Genomic DNA, 22,109 nt, shown 5'->3' with positions numbered 1-22,109 from the left:
AGAACGCCGGAGCCACGTATCAACGAGCTATGACTACCTTGTTTCATGATATGATGCACAAGGAGATAGAAGTCTATGTTGATGATATGATTGCTAAGTCCCGAACGGAAGTTGAGCATATTGAGCATTTGTTGAAGCTTTTTCAGCGTTTGAGGAAATTCCAGCTTCGTCTGAATCCGAACAAATGTACTTTTGGAGTCCGTTCCGGAAAGTTGTTGGGTTTTGTGGTAAGTGAAAGAGGTATTGAGGTTGATCCTGCAAAGGTCAAAGCAATACAAGAGATGCCCGCACCCAAAACTGAGAAGCAAGTCCGAGGTTTTCTTGGCCGCTTGAACTACATTTCCAGATTTATATCCCACATGACTGCCACATGTGCGCCGATATTCAAGCTCCTCCGGAAAGATCAGTCTCATGATTGGACCGAGGATTGCCAGAAAGCTTTCGACAGTATCAAAGATTATCTGTCCGAACCTCCGATTTTGTCTCCGCCAGTGGAAGGAAGACCTCTGATTATGTACTTAACAGTTCTTGAAGACTCGATGGGTTGTGTACTCGGTCAACAAGATGAATCAGGGAAGAAAGAGTTTGCTATCTACTACCTCAGTAAGAAGTTTACTGATTGTGAGTCTCGGTACTCTATGCTTGAGAAGACGTGCTGTGCTTTGGCTTGGGCAGCTAAGCGTTTGCGCCAGTACATGATTAATCATACAACTTGGTTGATATCCAGAATGGATCCAATTAAGTATATATTCGAGAAGCCTGCTTTAACTGGGAGGATTGCCCGTTGGCAGATGCTGTTGTCTGAGTATGATATTGAGTATCGAGCTCAGAAAGCTATCAAAGGTAGTATCTTGGCTGACCACTTAGCGCACCAGCCAATTGAAGATCATCAGTCTGTTCAGTACGACTTCCCTGACGAGGAAATTCTGTATTTGAAGATGAAAGATTGTGATGAGCCTACACTTGATGAAGGTCCAGAACCTGGTTCCAGATGGACGATGGTGTTTGATGGCGCTGTTAATCAATATGGAAATGGAATTGGGGCAGTGATTGTTAATCCCCAGGGATCGCACATTCCATTTACAGCAAGGCTAACCTTCAAATGCACGAATAATATGGCGGAGTATGAAGCCTGTATTATGGGACTTGAAGAATGCATTGACTTAAGAATCAAGTATCTTGATGTCTATGGTGATTCAGCTTTGGTCGTCAATCAGATCAAGGGTGAATGGGAGACAAATCAACCAGGTCTCATCCCATACAGAGATTATGCAAGGAGAATTTCAACTTTCTTCACAGAAGTTGAATTTTATCATATTCCTCGAGAGGATAATCGGATGGCAGATGCCCTTGCTACACTTGCTTCCATGATTGTTGTCAGATGGTGGAATGATGTTCCCAACATTACTGTGATGCGCTTGGACAGACCCGCTCACATATTTGCAATCGAAGACGTGAAAGATGACAAGCCTTGGTATTTTGATATCAAGAATTTCCTCCAGAACCAGGTCTACCCGCCTGGGGCATCTGTGAAAGACAGGAAAACTTTGAGAAGGTTGTCAGGCAGTTTCTACCTCAGTGGTGAAGTGCTGTATAAGAGAAATTTTGATATGGTTTTGCTCAGATGCGTGGATAGACACGAAGCAAACCTATTGATGACTGAGGTCCATGAGGGTTCATTTGGTACTCATTCCAATGGACATGCCATGGCTAAGAGAATGTTGAGAGCAGGCTACTATTGGCTGACAATGGAGTCTGACTGTTGCAAGTATGTGAAGAAATGTCACAAGTGTCAAATTTATGCGGATAAGATTCATATTCCTCCGACACTTCTGAATGTGATTTCATCACCATGGCCTTTCTCTATGTGGGGAATCGACATGATCGGTATGATTGAGCCGAAAGCGTCCAACGGACATCGTTTTATTCTCGTAGCCATTGATTACTTCACCAAATGGGTTGAAGCCGCTTCGTACGCGAATGTAACCATGCAGGTGGTTGTGAAGTTTATCAAGAATCAGCTGATTTGCCGTTATGGTGTGCCAGAAAGGATCATTACTGATAATGGATCCAATCTGAATAACAAGATGATGGATGAGTTGTGCGCTGAATTCAAGATTGCACACCATAACTCCTCTCCTTACAGACCTAAGATGAATGGGGCTGTTGAAGCTGCTAACAAGAATATCAAGAGGATTATCCAGAAGATGACTGTCACCTACAAAGATTGGCATGAGATGCTGCCATTTGCTTTGCATGGGTATCGTACGTCTGTACGCACTTCAACAGGGGCAACCCCTTTCTCTCTTGTTTATGGCATGGAAGCCGTTCTCCCAGTAGAGGTGGAGATCCCATCAATGCGGGTCTTGATGGAAGCCAAGTTGACTGATGCTGAATGGATTCAGAGTCGTTACGACCAACTGAATTTGATTGAAGAGAAGAGATTAACTGCCATGTGCCATGGTCAGTTGTATCAGCAGAGAATGAAGAAAGCATTCGACAAGAAGGTCAAGCCTCGTGTGTTCCGAGAAGGTGACCTTGTGCTCAAGAAAGTTTTGTCTTTCGCGCCCGATTCCAGGGGCAAGTGGACTCCAAACTACGAGGGTCCATATGTTGTTAAGAGAGCCTTTTCAGGCGGTGCTTTGATGCTTACAACAATGGATGGGGAGGATTTCACTCGTCCTGTGAATTCAGATGCAGTTAAGAGATACTTTGCCTAAAAAAAAAAGTATATGCAAATGAAAAAAGAATGAAAAAAAACATAATAGCTCGCTAAGTTGAAAACCCGAAAGGGCGGCTTAGGCAAAAATGAGCGTCTCGGTGGAGAATCCGCAAGGGTAATCCAGGCAAAAATTAGAGACTTGAAAAAAAAAAAAAAAAAAAAAAAAAAAAAAAAAAAATATATTTGCATCCCGCTAGATTGAGTACCTCACTCTGGGGCAATCTAGGCAAAAATTAGGGATTTGGCAAGTAACTGCATCCTGACAAGACTTTCTGGTTCATCAGTCGTCATTTCGTCAGAAGATTCTCGATTCGTCGTCAACTGAAGCTTCGGATACATCGAGACTCAAATTGGTAGAGAAAGGATCATTATGTTCAATGTAGCCCTCTTCCAATATATATCACTGATTTCAAATTTGTACAGATCTATGGAGTCTTGCCATTTGCAGGCTACCATTCTATCAAATCAATTTGAGCTTTTTATCCAATTATTTGCACTCTTATTTGTTTCAATTCAACAAATGTTTTGCATGTTTAAAATTGATAAAAATGTCATTGTTTTAAACAAATCAAATTTTTCAAAATTTTTGTTTTAAACAAAGTGAACATTCACATGATTGAAAAGATACTCAAGAATATCTCAGTGCTTTCCCAAGGGTTGCATGATTTCCAACAGGTAAGACATTTGTTCACATTCCTGGTTTGGTTGTATCTTCTTTCTGCAGACCTTTGTTGGGGTTGTTCCTCAAGCAGAGTTTGTTGTTGGGGCTGTTCCCCAGTATAGTCGCAAGTGATTTGTTGTTGAAGACTTGGTTTTCTCCAGCAGCAGTTCCCCCAGCATGGGTGTTTTCTTGTGAAGTTTCGGTGGTTGATGGTTTGTCATCCTGGTGCCCCGTCACTTTCTCCAGTGGGTTGTATCCCCAGACTCTATTTGTCTCCTCAGCGCAGTCATGAGTATAACTGATTGATTGATACTCCCCTCGGAGTCGCGAGTAGAGCTGTTATTGATATCCCCACCAGGGTTGCAAGTGGAGTTGTTACCGCTTTTCCCCATGCAGTGTTGCCAGCAGGAACTGTCTGTTTCCTCAGTGTGATCGCTTTTCTTTTTGAAGACTTGGTAAGTCAGTGGTTTGATACCCAATACTTTACCCTTTCCCCAGCGAAGTCGTCTGCGGAATTGTTGCTATCTCTCCATCAGAGTTTTTCTCTCCAGCAGAGCAGGATTTATTTTCCTACTCAGTGGTTGATTGGGTTGACATCCCAGTATTTGAAACCATCTTTTCCTCAGCTTAGTCTGCAGAGTGTTTGTTGTGGCAGTTTTGCCTGTTGGATACTCCTTCAATCCCGATATGGTCGGATGATGGCTTTTGCCTCCAGTGAACGGATCGATTTCCTGACTGTTTGTGATCCCCAGTAGAGTGGCTTGTATTGCAGAATCTACTTGTTGTGATCAATTTGTTGTATATTCTCCCCAAGTGGAGCGGTTCGTTGCAGAACCTATTTGTTTGATCTGTCCTCCCTCAGTGGTTTGTTCCCAAGAGAGTAGCCGACAGTTTTCCCCAATAGAGTTGCTTATGCAATCAGATTCTATTTGGATGATATCATTCTCCCTCAGCGGGTTGTTCCCCAGCGGAGTTATGTGGATTTGCTTCTACAGCAGTTCGTGCTTATGCACCTTTTTGTTTCTCAGTTGACACTGGGATCCCTTGCAGATACTTTGGGACTTCTCTTGTTCCCTTACAGATTCGTCTTGGTGGCTGTTTTGCCCGTTGTGACTTTCTGTACCCCGATCGGGTTGTTTCCTGATATCTATGATTCTCTGCTTCTTCAGCAGTACCTGCAGATCTTTGCTTTACAGCATATAGATCTCCGCAGATTGGCTCTCCAGTTGGTTTTTCCCCTGGAAGTATAATACCGGACGTTTGGTTCCTGAACCTGTTTGTGTTAGAATTGTCTGTTTTGTCAGCATTCATCAAACATAAATCACGCATATTCATGCATATTCATAAAACATTCAGATATTCATGTTGCATTTTTCGCCATATATCTTTTGTTTGTCGTGTCTCCTGCTATGGTGATATAGATCTCTTTACAGATCTCCCCAAGCAGATGTTGGGTGTTTAAAATCTCTCCATATAGAGTCAACCCTATAAGCAGAAAATGTTGTCTTTCCTTCTGCAGTTCCCCACTGAGATTTATCCTCGTGGATGACGGTTTCTTCCGTTTCCTCCCAACACATATATTGGGATGGATTTTCCTATTTGAGTTACATCCTCATTAGGACGTGTCTTTATTCAGTCTGTCTTTTCGGATCATTCCCGAATTGGCTATTTGTCAAATATCTTGTGCTTCCCAGCGGGTTGTTCCCCAGCGGAATGTGCTTTGGGCCTCTACCCAGTAACCGGTAGTTGTAAGTCCTACTTTTCCTGGCTTTCTTAACAGAATTTGTGGTTATACACCTTTTTATTCTCCAGCCAGAGTTTTTGGTCTTCTACCTCATACCCGGTAGTTGTAAATCCTATTTCCCTGCTCTTCAGCAGTTTGTGGTTTGTTATAAACCCTATTTTGGTTTCCCGTGCGGATTTGTGATTTGTTCTATCCCCACGCGAAGTTGTTGGTCTTCTACCCCGTATTCGGTAGATGTAAACCCTAATTTTGTGGTTATCTTCATTCAATATTTGATGATGATTTTCCTTTTGCTTGTATAAGTTGCTCAGATCAGCACTTATATCCCAGCAAGTTTTTTGTGGATAATTGCCGTATGCTAGCAATTTTATCCCCAGTGGGTCTTTTCACCGTATGCTAGTGATTTGTTCCCCGGATCATTGGTTGTTTACCAGTGCATCCCCAGCTAGTCTTCTGTCGATAATTGCCGGATGCTTGCAATTTATCCTCAGCAGTTCGCCTTTCATTTACCCTTTTGTTGGTAATGTCTGTTGCTTCTTTTGATTGGTTATCATTATATACCTGATTTGGTATCCCGATGCCTTTCTGTTCGGTTGATTTATCCTTTGTTAACCCAGTAACCGGTTGTGGATAATCTTCCATGCGAGTATATTATTCACGGTCTGCCGGTAATGAATAGTATATCTCATGCACTCTTCAGTCGAAGCCTGTTGTGTTTCCCCAGTCGAGTAAGATTCGTTATTTCCCTTTGCGGAGTCGAATATTTCTTTGTTGTCGGATAATTGCCGGATGCTTGCAATTTATCCTTTGAGTTGTCTTTCGTTTACCCGTATGCTTGGTATCGATCGTCTCTCTTTTTTTGGTTAGTCACCTATTATATACCCAGTAACCGGTATCTCTGGTGTCTTTTCCTTGCAAGTATATTATTCACGGTCTGCCGGTAATGAATAGTATATCTCATGCACTCTTCAGTCGAAGCCTGTTGTGTTTCCCCAGTCGAGTAAGATTCGTTATTTCCCTTTGCGGAGTCGAATATTTCTTTGTTGTCGGATAATTGCCGGATGCTTGCAATTTATCCTTTGAGTTGTCTTTCGTTTACCCGTATGCTTGGTATCGATCGTCTCTCTTTTTTTGGTTAGTCACCTATTATATACCCAGTAACCGGTATCTCTGGTGTCTTTTCCTTGCAAGTATATTATTCACGGTCTGCCGGTAATGAATAATATATCTCATGCGCTCTTTAGTTGGAATCCTTTGTTGATTTTCCCCAACTGAGCAAGATTCGTATTCTTTGTAGAATCGAATAGCCATCCTTTAACCAGTTTGTGTTTTGGATGATGAGTGTTTTGGAAGTGAAAACCAATTCACGTTTTCGGTAGATCACCTATTATATGCCCAGTAACCGGTATCTCTGGTGTTTCTTACCATGCGAGTTTATTATCTACGTTCTGACGGTAATAGATAATATATCTCATGCGAGTATTCTTATCCACGGTCTGCCGGTAATGGATATCATATCTCATGCACTCTTTGGGTTTGTGTCCCCAGTTGAGTAAGATTCGTTTTCCCGTTGTGGATTCGAATGTCCATCCTTTAAGTCGATTTGCTTTTTCAAGCCCTCCTTTCGGATGATGAGTGTTTTGGAAGTGAAAACCAATTCACGTCTTCGGATTTTATCCTATAAACAACCCAGTAACCGGTTCAGGATAATTTTCCTTTCGAGTATATTATTCACGGTCTGCCGGTAATGAATAATATGTCTCATCTGAGTATTCTATCCACGTTCTGACGGTAATGGATATTATATCTCGTGCGCTCTTGAGTCAATCTTTTGATTGTTTTCCCCTCAGAGTAAGATTCATTTTCCTTGTGGAATTGAATGTCCATCCTATAAACAAGTTTGCTTTTCTAGCTCTCTTCAGGATGATGAGTGTTTTGGAAGTGAAATCCAATTCACGCTTTGGTCGGTCACCTATTATATACCCAGTAACCGGTATCCTTGGTGTTCCCTCCTTTCTGCTCCCTATTATGACTTCGGTCCCCCTGTGGAGTCAGATTTTCCTGAGTTTGTTACCCTTATGCTCGGTAACATCTCATGTGCTTTGTTACTTCCCCCAGTGGAACTTCTTGTTGCTTCTCCTCAGGAGTCAGCTTGTACCTCTCCAATGGATTTATTTTCCTTTGGAATTCTTTTCCCAGTGTGAGTCCTTCACTCCCCAGTGAGTTCTCCAGTCTGTTTTTCTGTTTTCCTTAATCAGAGTCGTGTTTTGATCACGTTATGTCAGTTTATCTTCCCCAGTTTGGAGTCGTGTATTGTTCACACATTTCTTTTTCTTTTCTTATCCCCATAGAGTCTTGTTAGAGTCTCTGTTCCTGGTGAGTGTACTACTCCGATGGATCGTCTTTTCTTCTGTGTGAATCATATTCCCCACAGAATTTGTGTCTTTTGCATGCATACATCTGCATCATGAGGTCTCTTAGGGACCAAAATTTGTCTCATTACTGTTATTTAAGTCCATTCTACCGCGTCGAGATGAAGATTTCTAAACTTCACTTCTCCGGCTAGAATGACCTTAAATAGGGGCATCTGTAAGACCCCAATTTTGGGCCCTAAGATCCCTCATGGCCCATATCATATCATATCATAACCTCAAGGATCATTGCATGCCTTTGTTTTCCTCTTAGTGGGTAGATTGCCTTGTGGGTTGTTTCTTGATCACCAAGCATACTTTGCATTTGTATATCTTTGCTTTCATATGTTTATCATTCAAAAAGTACAAAAATATTGTCAGTCTAACCTTGTTGCTTGCAGTGGAAGCAATCATCAGCAATTAGGTCAAAGTCAGTCATTGATCAGTCAAAGCAATGGATGGTGGCCATTCTTGCAGAATTTGGGCACCATGATCAATAATCAAAGGTTCATACAATTTGAGACATCATTTGAAAACAAGTTCTCAAGGAATTAGGGTTTGGAATTCATCAGAAGTGCTTCAATCATCCAAAACCCTAGAAAAGTCAAACTTGGTCAACTGTTGATTTAATCAGAGATTTGATGGATAGAATTGATTTGAAGGAGTTCATTCATGCTTGTATAAGCCTCATCTATCATGTTCAACCTCATCATGGAAGAAAATCAAGCCAATCAGAAAATTTTCCAGAAATAGAAAGTGGACCTGTATCTTCAACTGCCAAAAATGGAAACTTCTTGATCTTTAACTTACATCATGATACAAGCTCCAAATGAATTTTTGCCCAACATGAAAGTTGAAGATCTTGTTCTCCCATTTTCAAAAAGTCCAAGAACACCCAAATCCCATGTGTGGTTGTCAAGATATGATCAAATCATTTTCACCAATTTTTGAACTTCAACAAGCCATATCTCTCAAACCATAAGGCCAAATTTGGTGGGGTTTTTTCCTACAAACCACATTTTTCATCCTCTTTCCAAAAATATAAATTTCATGACCTAAAACCTTACCATTCAAAATGGCATTTTTGGACCTTTTGCATTTAAAATCAAAGTTTGACCAAACTTTGACTTTTTGTTCCTTTGACTTTTTCTTGATTTTGCCAATTGGGAAATGTTCTAAATTATATTTGTGACTTGTTCCAATTCCAAAACCATGTTCATTTCACCCTTATGCCATCATTTTTGGACAAAATGCAAAATTGACAAAATTGGCAAGAAGCTTCACATAAGTAAAACCAGTACAGCATTTTCTGTACAACCAAAAACAGCATTTGGGTGGTCCTTGACAGCCTGTTTAGAGCCCAAATCGTGCAGCCACTACACCTCCCTACTCACTTATTTCCAAATTAGTAAAATTGCAATTGCTTCCATTTGAGCTAATCCTTGTTAGTACATCATTAGCCAAACTTAAACAGCAAATATAAAGCATGTTTGCTGTCATTTGCAACCCTAGTTTTCAGAGCCTACACACAGAAATTCCTGACTTCATTCCTTCTTGCATTTTGGCATTTTCGAGATTCCTGCACAAACCACCAAAAAAAAATCCTGAACAACCTTCATTGTTCCATGACCTAGACAGTATTGGGAAGCTCATTCAAGCATTACTCATCACCATCACAGCCATCTTCTCACTCTGTTTTCCTCATGTACATGAAATGGCAACTTGAGATTTGAAGGGTTCCAAGTATTCTCGAGCTAGAAAAGCATCATTATCCAGCACTACAAAGCTCAAGGACCATCTGTTTCAACACGATACCATCAATACCTCACTGCATCTTGAGTTGCTTCAAAACTAAGTAAGTTTTCGAACCCCTTCTTTTGCCATGCCATGATGTACTTTTGAAAGATCTTTTTGAGCTGTTTCTAATGAACTAAAGCATGCTTGATTTGGTTGTGGTTTGGCCAAGAAATCTTGAGTTTCATTTTTGTGTACAAATGCACTATCCATCGATTTGCTCATGTGGTTGTGATTTCTTGAAAACCATTGCTATATGATGTTTGTACTTAGTTTGATGAAGCTATTGATAGGTGTATGGTTGATTTCTAGGCATGTTGATTCTTGTTGATTCTGCATATTATTGATGAGGGCATGCTGTCGTTTTGGAACCCTCATACTGTTTCCAGCATTCCACTTGTTGTGTTTGGTTTTGTTTGTTATTTGGATGTTGCTTAATGATAATTGTTCATTACCATGCTTGATTATTGCATGATTGCTGTGTTACATGCTGTTTGCTTGCTGTTGTTCATGTTTGATTACATGATGCTGTTAAACCCTACTGCTGTTTTGCTATCCTAACATGCCCAGATTTTCCATGGTTAATGTTTTATTGTTGTTGGTTAATACTGCATGATGATGAATGTTAACATGCTACTGTTAAACTACCTGTCCTGCTCAAACTTTTGCTTGAATGTTGTATTGGTGTGTTGCTGTTTAGATGTGTATGAGCATACTGTGTCATTGCCTTGTTTGCTTGCCATGAGGTTTGTATCTTGTTTAATGATGACTTTGCTTGAATCGATGACTGCTGTTGTATGCTGTTATTTGAGTTGCAGTATGAACATTATCATTGCCATGTTAATTTTTGTTTTGCTGGATTTAATGATGATGAAACATGATGATGAAATGCCCTGTTGCAGTTTGTTTTTAAACCTTGCAACTGTCCAGAAATTCATGTGATTTATTTGTTTGTTGTGTTTGAATGTGGCCACTTGATTGCTGCATGATCATCATTTTACATGTTGCTGTTACCTGGTGATGTTTTAATTGATAACATGAAGATGCATGAATGCCATAGCCATGAAAACATGTGATTTGTGTTGAATATTGTTGTTTGTACTTGCTGCTATGCTGATTGTCCATGCTGTAAACTGGTGATGAATTTATGCTGTTGTTCAAACCATCCTGTCCAGAATTTCATGCTCATGTCTGTTTGTTGCTGGATGATGCTGCTTACTGCTATCAAACCATAAAACTTGTCCAGAAAAAATTCCCATGATTATGCTGCTTTTCATTGCCATATGCTGGATATGTTTTTGTTCATGTCCATGGATGATGTTGCTTGGAAGTGAAGTGATGAATGTTGCTGTCATGAGAACCTAGTATATTTCTAGAAATCCAGTTCCTATATGCATGTGTGTTGATGGCTGTTACTGTTGGTAATTACATGAATCATTGCTGTGGCCATTTGTCTACCATGTTGTTTGAATTTGGCATGCTGTTAATGAAAAATGAATTTGAATGTTGAATGCTGTTGTGGCTGGTCGATTTTTGTGTTGCTACACATTGCCAAATATCTATGCTGCTATATGCTGTTGTTTTTTGATGAACATTGTTGAATGATGGAGCTTGCCATGCTGTTTTGAATCTCATGAACATGTTCAGAAAAAACCAATGTGACTGTGTTGTATGCTTGTTAAATGCTTGCTAGAACATTGCCAAAACCTTAATGCTGCATGATGAAGTTATCACCATGTCATTGTGTATTGTTACTCGAATTTGGTATGATGATGATGTTGATGTTCATGATACCCTGCTGCAGTGTTGAAACATGTTGTATGCTGCTGTTTATTTTTGAATGATCATTAGTGATGAATACATGTAACCATGCTGTTATGCCCTGCTACATATGCCAAATGCTTGCTGCTATGTGCTGTTGTTTCTAAAACCATAAAACCCTGCTGTTCATGAGCTTCACCTGTTTAATTTCCAGAAATTTGAACGTTGTGTTTTGGTTAGTATTGATTGATGCTCCTGTACCAATGTCCTGCTAAATGATATGCTGTTGGGTGATGGTCGATTTTTTTGTTTTGATGTTGATGAACCATAAACATGAAAATGATGCTGCTATTGCTGTTTTGAACTTGGCCCAGAAATCCATGCTGTTTATATACTGTCATGTGCTGTTGTTTTGTTTATGAACATTGAGCAATGCCAAGCCATGCTGCTACAATCCTGTTGATGTCTTGAACTCGCCATGAAAAATCCATTTGATGGTGCTATATGCTGTTGCTTGCTATTGTTTTGATGAACATGATGATGATGAATATGTCAATGCTGGCTGTTTCGAAACTTACCATGTCCAGAATTTTTCTCATAATTTTGTTGGTTTGATTATTGAATGTTGCTGTGTTCACGTGCTGTCGATTTAAATGATAAATGATGATGAATGCTGTTGTATGCTAGTCAAGTTTTTGTGTTGCTGTTGATCACCCTTGCCATGTCAGTTGTTGGTTTGTTCGGATTTCAATCGATATTGAGCTTGGAGATGATGCTTGAATGCTATGCTGATTGTGTTGCTGTTGATTGATTCTGTTTGGATGTGGACTGAACATGAGTTTGAGAATGCCTTTGCACATGCTGTTAGAAAACCCTAGGGTTTATGCCAAAACTCAGAAATTCTTCCATTGGCCAAAGTTACTGTTTTATTGGCTGAGAGCCAATCAAAACATTTCGTTTTGTAGGGTCAAAACGCAGCACTTCAATAAGTGACTGCAGAATTACACAATTGCCACCGGTTGACTTTATTTGACCATTTGCCATGCCTATTGTTTCATGTTTCATCAATTATTTCACTTAACTTTGCAAATTACTTTCTCTTTCATATTTCATCCAAAAATCTTGAAATTTTTTCCTCATACTCATGAATGTGTCTAGAATTTTATTATGAATTTTAATTATTTTTTCAGTGGCTGGATTTTTAATGATAATTGTTTTCTTCACATGTGTGCATAATTGATACCTTGTGCCATTCTCTTTGTGAAATACTTATGCTATATCCAATGCCTTTGAAATTTTTTTTGTGGTAAAACTAGACACCTTGACCTTTGTTTCCATATAAAGTTTGTGCATTTATCATTTGTGGATTGAGAGTTATGAATTTTTGAAGTTATGTGTTGCATTTGGTGCTATACCATGATCATGTATCTTCCCAATTTTTGTTCACACACTTCCCTACATCCAAATGACTCCAAATTTTGCATGAATGATCCCTTGTATGTCTAATTGATGTATGAATTTTTCTTGGAATTAATCTTGCTGTTTTCCATTTGATTGAGAATTTTCTTCCATACTTGGTCATTTGTTGACTTTTTGTGCTATGCCTTGCCAAATCCTTTGTGAAATTCTCAAATCTTATTGTATTATCATGAAATTTCATATGTGATAACTAGACACCTCAAGCTTTGCATTGGTGTTAATCTCATTCATTTCTCTTCTGTTTTCAAATTGATATGATTTTTTGAAGTTGACCCATGTTTGTTGACTTTCACCATGCTTACTTGAATTTGGCTTGACTTCATGATTTTACTTGACTGCCTTCCTCTCATCCAAATGCCATGAAATTTTGCATGTTTACCATGTTAGATGTTAGGATTGAGTGTGATTTATTTCATGATTTTTGAAAATGTTTGAGTTGACTTTTGAATGAAGTCTTTGCTGTTGACTTTTGTATGCTTCTCTTGCCATGCTTTGCATCCTTTTGCTTATGAAATGACCTTGATGCATGATATAAGTTTGAATCCAATTGTGTTTGATTCCTACATGATTGAGTTTGACTTTGATTGAATATTGCTTGCTGCCTTGACCTTTTTCTTTCATCTTTGACCCTAGGCTAGTCCTAGTGGTCTTCTAAGCTTATGTTGAGTTCATCTGTTTCAGGTTGAGCAACAATGCCCAAAGACCTTTCAATTTTGATTGAGTTGATTTGTTTATCATGTGCTAACATTTGTTTTGTAGGTGACTCATATGCTTGAGTCTTTGTGCCTTGCACAATTGGTCCCTCTGTGGTTGACTTTTGGTTTATTTCCTTTGATTTTGACTGTTGACTTGTTTACTAATGAGTCTGACTTTTTCAGGTACTTTAGTTGCTTAAGTTCTCTGAACTTGTTTGCTTGCTTTGCTTTTTAGCATTTGCTTTGAGGTATAATTACTTCTTCTTCATGTAGTCTGGAGACCCGGTCTGTTATCTGACCGGGCAAACTGTCTGAAGTCCTCCTTAAGAGGCAATGCCTGTGATTGTTTAAATTTGTCCTAAGCAGGAAAAGTCCTCATTTGAGGCAATTGGTGGAAGGTAGGGATAAGTAATCTATCCCCCACTATTCAGTGTGTCCTCTCTTTGCTCCCAGTATCTGGTTGAAGCAATGAGATAAATACCCAAGATCTAATCGAGTCAATAATGTGGAGAGAGTTCCTACTTTCTGAACTCCCACACTTTCTTTGATGCTCTCTCTGATATGAGATAGAAGCAATGAGGCACACCCCCCTCATCTCCTTTTCATCTGCTTCACCTGAGCCCCTCAATGGCCAGGTTAAGAGCGACCTTTACCCATTACAGTGGACTTTTAAAGTCAAACCCTCTTGTGTGAGCCCCCATTGTTTGGCTATAGAGTGTGCTGTTTGATATTCATTGATTGACTGATTGCTTCATATGCACTTGTTTGCCTGTATGCTATGCATTTATCATCATCATCAATTGCCATTAGTGCATGATCATCTCATTTGTTTTGTGATGTTATTATTGTTGTTTGCCCATTGAGGACAATTGTAAGCCCATTGCTTTGGCATTTGATCCTGTGATATGGAAGGATAGAGTGTAAGACCTCTTTGGTCACTCATATCTTCTGTCTATCTGTGTGTATGTGAGGATACAGTTATAAGTCCCTGTAAGTTGGCATCTGTTATCCTGTGATCATAATTTGATCTGTTTGTTGTATGTGAGGATACAGTTATAAGTCCCTGTAAGTTGGCATCTGTTGTCCTGTGATCATAATGTGATCTGTTTAATTCTGTATGTGAGGTTGCAGTTATAAGTCCCTGTAAGTTGGCATCTGCTTTCCTGTGATCATAGATTGTTCATCTGTTTGTATGAGAGGTTGCAATTATAAGTCCCTGTAAGTTGGCATTTGCATTCCTGTGATCATATTGTTGCTTTTGTGCTTGTATGTGAGGATCCACTGTAAGTCCCTGTAACGTGGCATTGGATTTCCTAGGAGCATACTGTGGAGTTAACCTAAGTCCAGATAGATTGGCAGTTAACTTCCATGTTTCAGTCTTGTTTTTCTTTTGAGGAGATTGGTGTAAGTCCATGGAGTGGCATCCGATATCCATTTCTGTTTTAGGAGACTGGTGTAAATCCATCTATTGGTATCCGGTATCCGCTTTTATTTCTTTGCCTGTGGAGATTAGTGTAAGACCATTGAGTGGCTTCTGACATCCAGTTTTATTTTAGGAGATTGGTATAAGACCATTGATTGGCATCCGATATCCGCCTTTGCTTTGTTTGTTTATTATTATCCATTGCTATTCCAAAGGACACACTTGAATCATCTCCCATATGATCTCAAGAAGTGAACCTTCTAAGAAGTTTTACTTCCCATCTCCATCCATTCATCATTCATTATGTCCTAGACTTTTTCACACTTTATCTTTCAAACTTGGCATAAGTGTTGTGCAAACATCTTCATGTTTTCTAACTAAAAACCTGGACTCCAGTCCTTGACTTTTTTTCTAAACTCCATTTCATAATACTTATTTGAATTGATCTTAATCATACTTTGACTCCATTTTCATAATCATAATCAGTAACTTCACTCATTCACTTGTTTTGGCTTTGTCCATTAATCTTTTCATACATGAGCTATAGGTTTGATTTATCTTAGTGGTTGATGTTAATCTCACCTTCTGTCTTTAGTGATTGAATTGTAAGTCTTCCTCGCCTATTATAGGGTTAACCCCTCTCTGGCCAGTTGAAGCTGTTCTCACATGGTGGACGTTGTTGTCTGTATAAGGTTGAGTTTTCTCCCGTGGATAACGTAAGACCTAGGGTTTGTGTTTAAAATTGAACCTAACCCACTTTTGGAAATCTTTTAGCCGAACTACGGCGTTCTGATCCTTACCTTTGATGGAAGGTACGTAGGCAACGGGTTCATCCGTTCGAACCCAATAATAATAAAAATGTATATTCTTTTCTCATCATCCCAATCATGTTTGCACAATCTTTATGTCATAACAAATAATAATTTTTGCATAACAAGTGTGAAAAGGGCTCCCTAGGAGTACCTAGGACGTAGTGGGTGCCTAACACCTTCCCATTGCGTAATTTACCCCTTACCCAGACTCTCTGATCTTTTTATTAGTTTTCTACGTGTAAAACTTCTTAGGCTTTTGTTCGCTTTTTAGCCAGTCCTTTGGATAAATAAAAGTGCGGTGGCGACTCGAAAATTTCAATGTATCTCATAGCTTATGATTTAACCAATAGATCATATAGCGACGAGATTTAACCAATGTATCTCATAGCTTATGATTTAACCAATGAGATTAACATCAACCACTAAGATAAATCAAACCTATAGCTCATGTATGAAAAGATTAATGGACAAAGCCAAAACAAGTGAATGAGTGAAGTTATGAGATACATTGATGTTTTTCATGATGTCTCAGTTGAGGAGATACATTCATGATCCGTCGCATGTTGTCCAATTAGATGATGTACAGGTGAGAGATAACCTGACTGTTGAAACATCACCTATGAGGATTGAGGATCGAGAGTTGAAGCAGTTACGGGGTAAAGAGATTGCCTTAGTGAAGGTAGCTTGGGGAGGACCAGCAGGTGGCAATGTGACTTGGGAACTGGAGAGTCAGATGAAGGAGTCTTACCCAGAGTTGTTCGCTTGAGGTATGTTTTCGAGGACGAAAACTCTTTTAGTGGGGGAGAGTTGTAACACCCCAATTAAAATAAGACCATTATTTAATTTAAATTAACATTTTATTTATTAATTTAATTGAATAATTAGAGATTTGGATTATTATTACTATTATTTTGGAATAATAATTATTGGAGTAATTATTTATTGGAATATATAAGTTGGAATAAAAAGTCCCAATTTTGGAACAAGGGTTTTCACGTGAAAAGGAAAAGAGAAGCGGCTGAAAGAGAAAAAGGGCAAAAGGCAGAACAAGAGAAGAGGAAGAGCTTGAAGCTGCAGAATTTGCCGGATTAACTCAGGTAAGGGGGGTTTATCGTTGATTTAACGGGTATTATATGATAATGTGTCATGGGTAGTGATAGACCTTTGAATTACCTCTGAATTGGATGATTAGGATGAAATTGTGAACTTTTGGGATGAATGAAATTGGGGAAGAATTGAGAGGGAATTCGTAGGAATTTGATGTAAACGTGTTAGGTTTGGGGTAATCAAATAAGATATGAATTATGTTGACAATGAGGACGATTAATTGATGTAAATTGGACTGTGGAAGGTTGGGTCGTATAGGTTTCGTAATAGGGAAAACCATTGTAGACCTGAAATCTATTTTCGGTAGCAGAAGGTTCTGTTCGCGCGCGATTCGCGGCGCGAAGCCCCGTTCGCGGCGCGAACTGTCAAATCCAGAAGGGTTCTGTGACGCACCGTTCGCGGCGCGAACCCTCCTGCGCGGCGCGAACTGTGCTGGGCAGAAGTGGATATTAAATTGTGAATTTTGTGCTGCGGTGGTGCAGTTTTGGCTGTTTAGGCTGAGTGATGTGATTTAGCTGAGGACCGATGTATTAGGGATCATTTCCCGTTATTTTGAGAGGCATAGGTATTAGTAGGGTGTGCTAATACTATGATTGATTGTGTGGCATGATATGATATGCTTTCGTGATAATTGTGTTGATGATATGTGATGGTGTGCATTATGCTGTAAATGTATCAGTTATGTATGCATTGTGAATAGACTGTTGTATGACTTATAGTGTGAGCATATTGTCTATTCTTGAATTGTTGTCGATGCTGCATTGCTAGATGATTAGCATGCATGGCATAGCCTGTGAGGATGTAGCTAATTCCCATTGTGAGGGATTAGTGAGTAAATTGTTGTGAATTGTTGTTGATGTTTGCATGCTAGATGATTAGCTTGCATAGTCTAGCCTTTGGGGCTGTAGCTAATTCCCATGGTGAGGAATTAGTGAGTGAGTCATTAGATCTCAATGAGTGGGACTAGTGAGCTTAGTAGCCGTATCCGGAGGGATCGGTGAGCTTGGACTATATGTTCAAGAAGAGTTGGTACCGCATTTCATGGAGTCTCATTGCATAATGAATGCATGGCATAGCCTGTGGGGCTGTAGCTAATTCCCATTGTGAGGAATTAGTGAGTAAATCGTTGTGTTGTGTTGTTGGTGTTGAATATGGTTTGAGACTATACATATGATATATATTATTGTTGAGTATAATGTTTGCGTTGATACTGCCGTTATGGAGTGTGTAGTCTGGTTAGGGTGATTTGATGCGTTATTTACTTAACATTACATAATGTTGTATAATGCTTATTATATTGATTGAGGAACTCACCCTTACAACTATTTTTCAGGAAACGAGCAGTGAGTTGAGTAGAAGCAAATGCTTGGAGTCTAGTGTAGTCTCCTAAGTGGGTCATGCTCTGATAGATGTAACATCAGGATGGGGCGTTTGAATATCTTATTGATTGGTTGTGAACCATTTTGCATGTAATATGTTACATGTTTGGAATAATTGAATTGATGTCTATCCGCTGCGTATTATGCAGATACTTTATGTTTTGAATTAAATAAATGAGCATGACAGGACATATTTGATGGTCATTGTTTGATGATCGTGTGACACCCTTCGGGGCATAATTACTCTGATTATTATATGTTATTATTTTAAATTAATATTTTGGGGTATTTAGAAGGGTGTTACATGGGGTACTCAATCTAGCGGGATACAAATATTCATCATTTTTTATGTCTCTAACTTTTTCCTGGACCGCCCTTTCGGGTTTTCAATCCACCGAGACGCTCATTTTTGCCTAACCCGCCCTTTCGGGTTTTCAACTTAGCGAGCTATTCTGTTTTTATTTTTAGGCGAAGTATTTCTTGACTGCATCTGAATTCACAGGACGAGTGAAATCCTCCCCATCCATAGTTGTAAGTATCAAAGCACTTCCTGAAAAGGCTCTCTTAACAACATATGGACCTTCATAGTTTGGAGTCCACTTGCCCCTGGAATCGGGCGCGAAAGATAAGACTTTCTTGAGCACAAGGTCACCTTCTCGGAACACACGAGGCTTGACCTTCTTATCAAAAGCTTTCTTCATTCTCTGCTGATATAACTGACTGTGGCACATGGCAGTCAATCTCTTCTCTTCTATCAAATTCAGTTGGTCATAACGACTCTGAACCCATTCAGCATCAGTCAACTTGGCTTCCATCAAGACTCTCATTGATGGGATCTCCACCTCTACTGGGAGTACAGCCTCCATGCCATAAACAAGAGAGAAAGGGGTTGCCCTTGTTGAAGTGCGGACAGACGTACGATATCCATGTAAAGCAAACGACAACATCTCATGCCAATCCTTATACGTGACAACCATCTTCTGGATAATCTTCTTGATATTCTTATTAGCAGCTTCAACAGCCCCATTCATCTTGGGTCTATAAGGCAAAGAATTATGATGCGCGATCTCGAACTCACTACACAACTCTTTCATCATTTTGTTGTTCAAGTTAGATCCATTATCAGTAATGATCTTATCTGGCACACCATAGCGGCATATGAGTTGATTCTTGATAAACTTCACGACCACCTACCTGGTCACATTTGCATACGATGCCGCCTCAACCCACTTGGTGAAGTAATCAATTGCTATGAGAATAAATTTGTGTCCGTTAGACGCTTTGGGCTCTATCATGCCAATCATATCAATTCCCCACATGGAGAAAGGCCAAGGTGATGAAATCACATTCAGAAGTGTCGGAGGAATATGAATCTTATCCGTGCAAATCTGACACTTATGGCATTTCTTCACGTATTTGCAGCAGTCAGACTCCATTGTCAGCCAATAGTAGCCTGCTCTCAACATCTTTCTAACCATGGAATGTCCATTGGAATGAGTACCAAATGAACCTTCATGGACCTCAGTCATTAACAGGCCTGCTTCATGTCTATCCACGCATCTGAGCAGAACCATGTCAAAATTTCTCTTATACAGCACTTCGCCATTGAGGTAGAAACTGCCTGACAATCTCCTCAAAGTCTTCCTATCTTTCACAGATGCCCCAGGTGGGTAAACCTGGTTCTGAAGGAAACACTTGATGTCATAATACCATGGCTTATCATCTTTCGCTTCTTCTACTGCAAATACATGAGTTGGTCTGTCCAAGCGCATCACAGTGATATTGGGGACTTCATTCCAAAGTTTTACCACAATCATCGAAGCTAACGTAGCAAGAGCATCTGCCATCCGATTCTCATCTCGAGGAATATGATGGAAGTCAACCTCAGTAAAGAACGTTGAAATCCTCCTCGCATAATCTCTATATGGAATGAGACCAGGCTGATTTGTTTCCCATTCACCCTTAATCTGATTAACAACTAGGGTCGAATCACCATATACATCAAGATGCTTGATCCTTAGATCAATACATTCCTGCAATCCCATAATACAGGCCTCATACTCAGCCATATTATTCGTGCATTTAAAAGTTAGCATTGCTGTAAAAGGAATATGTGTACCTTGAGGAGTAATAATCACTGCCCCAATACCATTTCCATACTGATTTACAGCGTCATCAAACACCATACTCCATTTGGAACCAGGCTCTGGCCCTTCATCGAGTGTAGGCTCATCGCAATCTTTCATTTTCAGATACAGAATCTCCTCATCTGGGAAGTCATATTGAACTGATTGATAATCCTCGATCGGCTGATGTGCCAAGTGGTCAGCCAAGATACTACCTTTAATAGCCTTTTGAGCTCGATATTGAATATCATACTCAGATAACAGCATCTTCCAACGGGCAATTCTTCCTGTTAAAGCAGGTTTCTCGAAGATGTACTTGATTGGATCCATTCTGGATATCAACCAAGTCGTATGATTTATCATATACTGGCGTAAGCGCTTAGCAACCCAAGCCAAAGCACAACATGTCTTCTCAAGCATTGAGTATCGAGACTCACAATCAGTGAACTTCTTGCTCAGGTAGTAAATAGCATACTCCTTCTTCGCTGATTCGTCTTGCTGACCAAGGACACAACCCATTGAGTCTTCAAGAACAGTTAGATACATGATCAAAGGTCTTCCTTCCACGGGCGGAGACAGGATCGGCGGTTCAGACAGATACTCTTTAATACTGTCGAAGGCTTTCTGGCAATCCTCGGTCCAATCATGGGACTGATCTTTCCGGAGGAGCTTGAATATCGGCACACATGTGGCATTCATGTGGGATATGAATCTTGAAATATAATTCAAGCGGCCAAGAAAACCTCGGACTTGCTTCTCAGTTTTAGGCGCAGGCATCTCTTGTATTGCTTTGACCTCTGCAGGATCAACCCCAATACCTCTTTCACTAACAATGAAGCCCAATAACTTGCCAAGACGGACTCCAAATGTACACTTGTTGGGATTCAGACGAAGCTTGTACTTCCTCAAACGCTGAAAAAGCTTCACCAAGTGCTCTACATGTTCAACTTCTGTCCTTGACTTAGCAATCATATCGTCAACATATACCTCAATCTCCTTGTGCATCATATCATGAAACAAGGTGGTCATAGCTCGTTGATACGTGGCTCCGGCGTTCTTCAAACCGAAGGGCATCACTCGATAACAGAATGTTCCCCAAGGTGTGGTGAATGTTGTCTTCTCCATATCCTCGGGTGCCATCTTGATCTGGTTATATTCGGAAAATCCATCCATAAATGAGAAGACATTGAATTTAGCTGTATTGTCTACCAACATATCAATGTGTGGTAGAGGAAAATCATCTTTCGGACTAGCTTTATTCAAGTCTCTATAGTCCACACACATCCGGACTTTTCCATCTTTCTTAGGTACGAGCATAATATTGGCCACCCATTGAGGATATGTAGAAGTCACCAGAAACCCTGCATCAATTTGCTTTTGAACTTCCTCTTGGATCTTCACTGCCATATCAGGATGAGTTCTTCTGAGCTTCTGCTTCACAGGCACGTACTCAGGCTTTAAAGGTAAGAAATGTTGCACAATATCTGTATCTAGACCTGACATGTCTTCATACGACCAAGCGAAGACGTCAACATATTCTCGTAGCAATTCAATCAACCTTTTCTTAACAGCTTCTTCAAGGAGGGCCCCAATCTTCACTTCACGAACACAATCCTCAGACCCCAAGTTGACTGTTTCTAGATTCTCGAGATGCGGCTGGATGATCTTCTCTTCATGCTCAAGTAGACGGGTAATCTCGTCAGGAATCTCTTCAACATCATCTTCTTCCGCCTCAAATACAGGGAATTCAAAATTGGGAGATGTAGCGGTGTATTCGTCACTTTATGATTTATTGATTAAACCAAAAGCAAAGCATACAAAGATAGAGTCGCCACCGCACTTTTATTTATCCAAAGGAATGGCTAAAAAGCGAACAAAAGCCTTAGAAGTTTTACACATAGAAAACTAATGAAAAGATCAGAGATCGGGGTAAGGGGTAAATTACGCAATGGGAAGGTGTTAGGCACCCAAAACGTCCTAGGTACTCCTAGGGAG

Source organism: Lathyrus oleraceus, chromosome 5, assembly GCF_024323335.1.
Source record: "Lathyrus oleraceus cultivar Zhongwan6 chromosome 5, CAAS_Psat_ZW6_1.0, whole genome shotgun sequence".
In the NCBI taxonomy this organism is placed as follows: domain Eukaryota; kingdom Viridiplantae; phylum Streptophyta; class Magnoliopsida; order Fabales; family Fabaceae; genus Lathyrus; species Lathyrus oleraceus.
Note: the sequence above shows the minus strand (reverse complement) of the source record.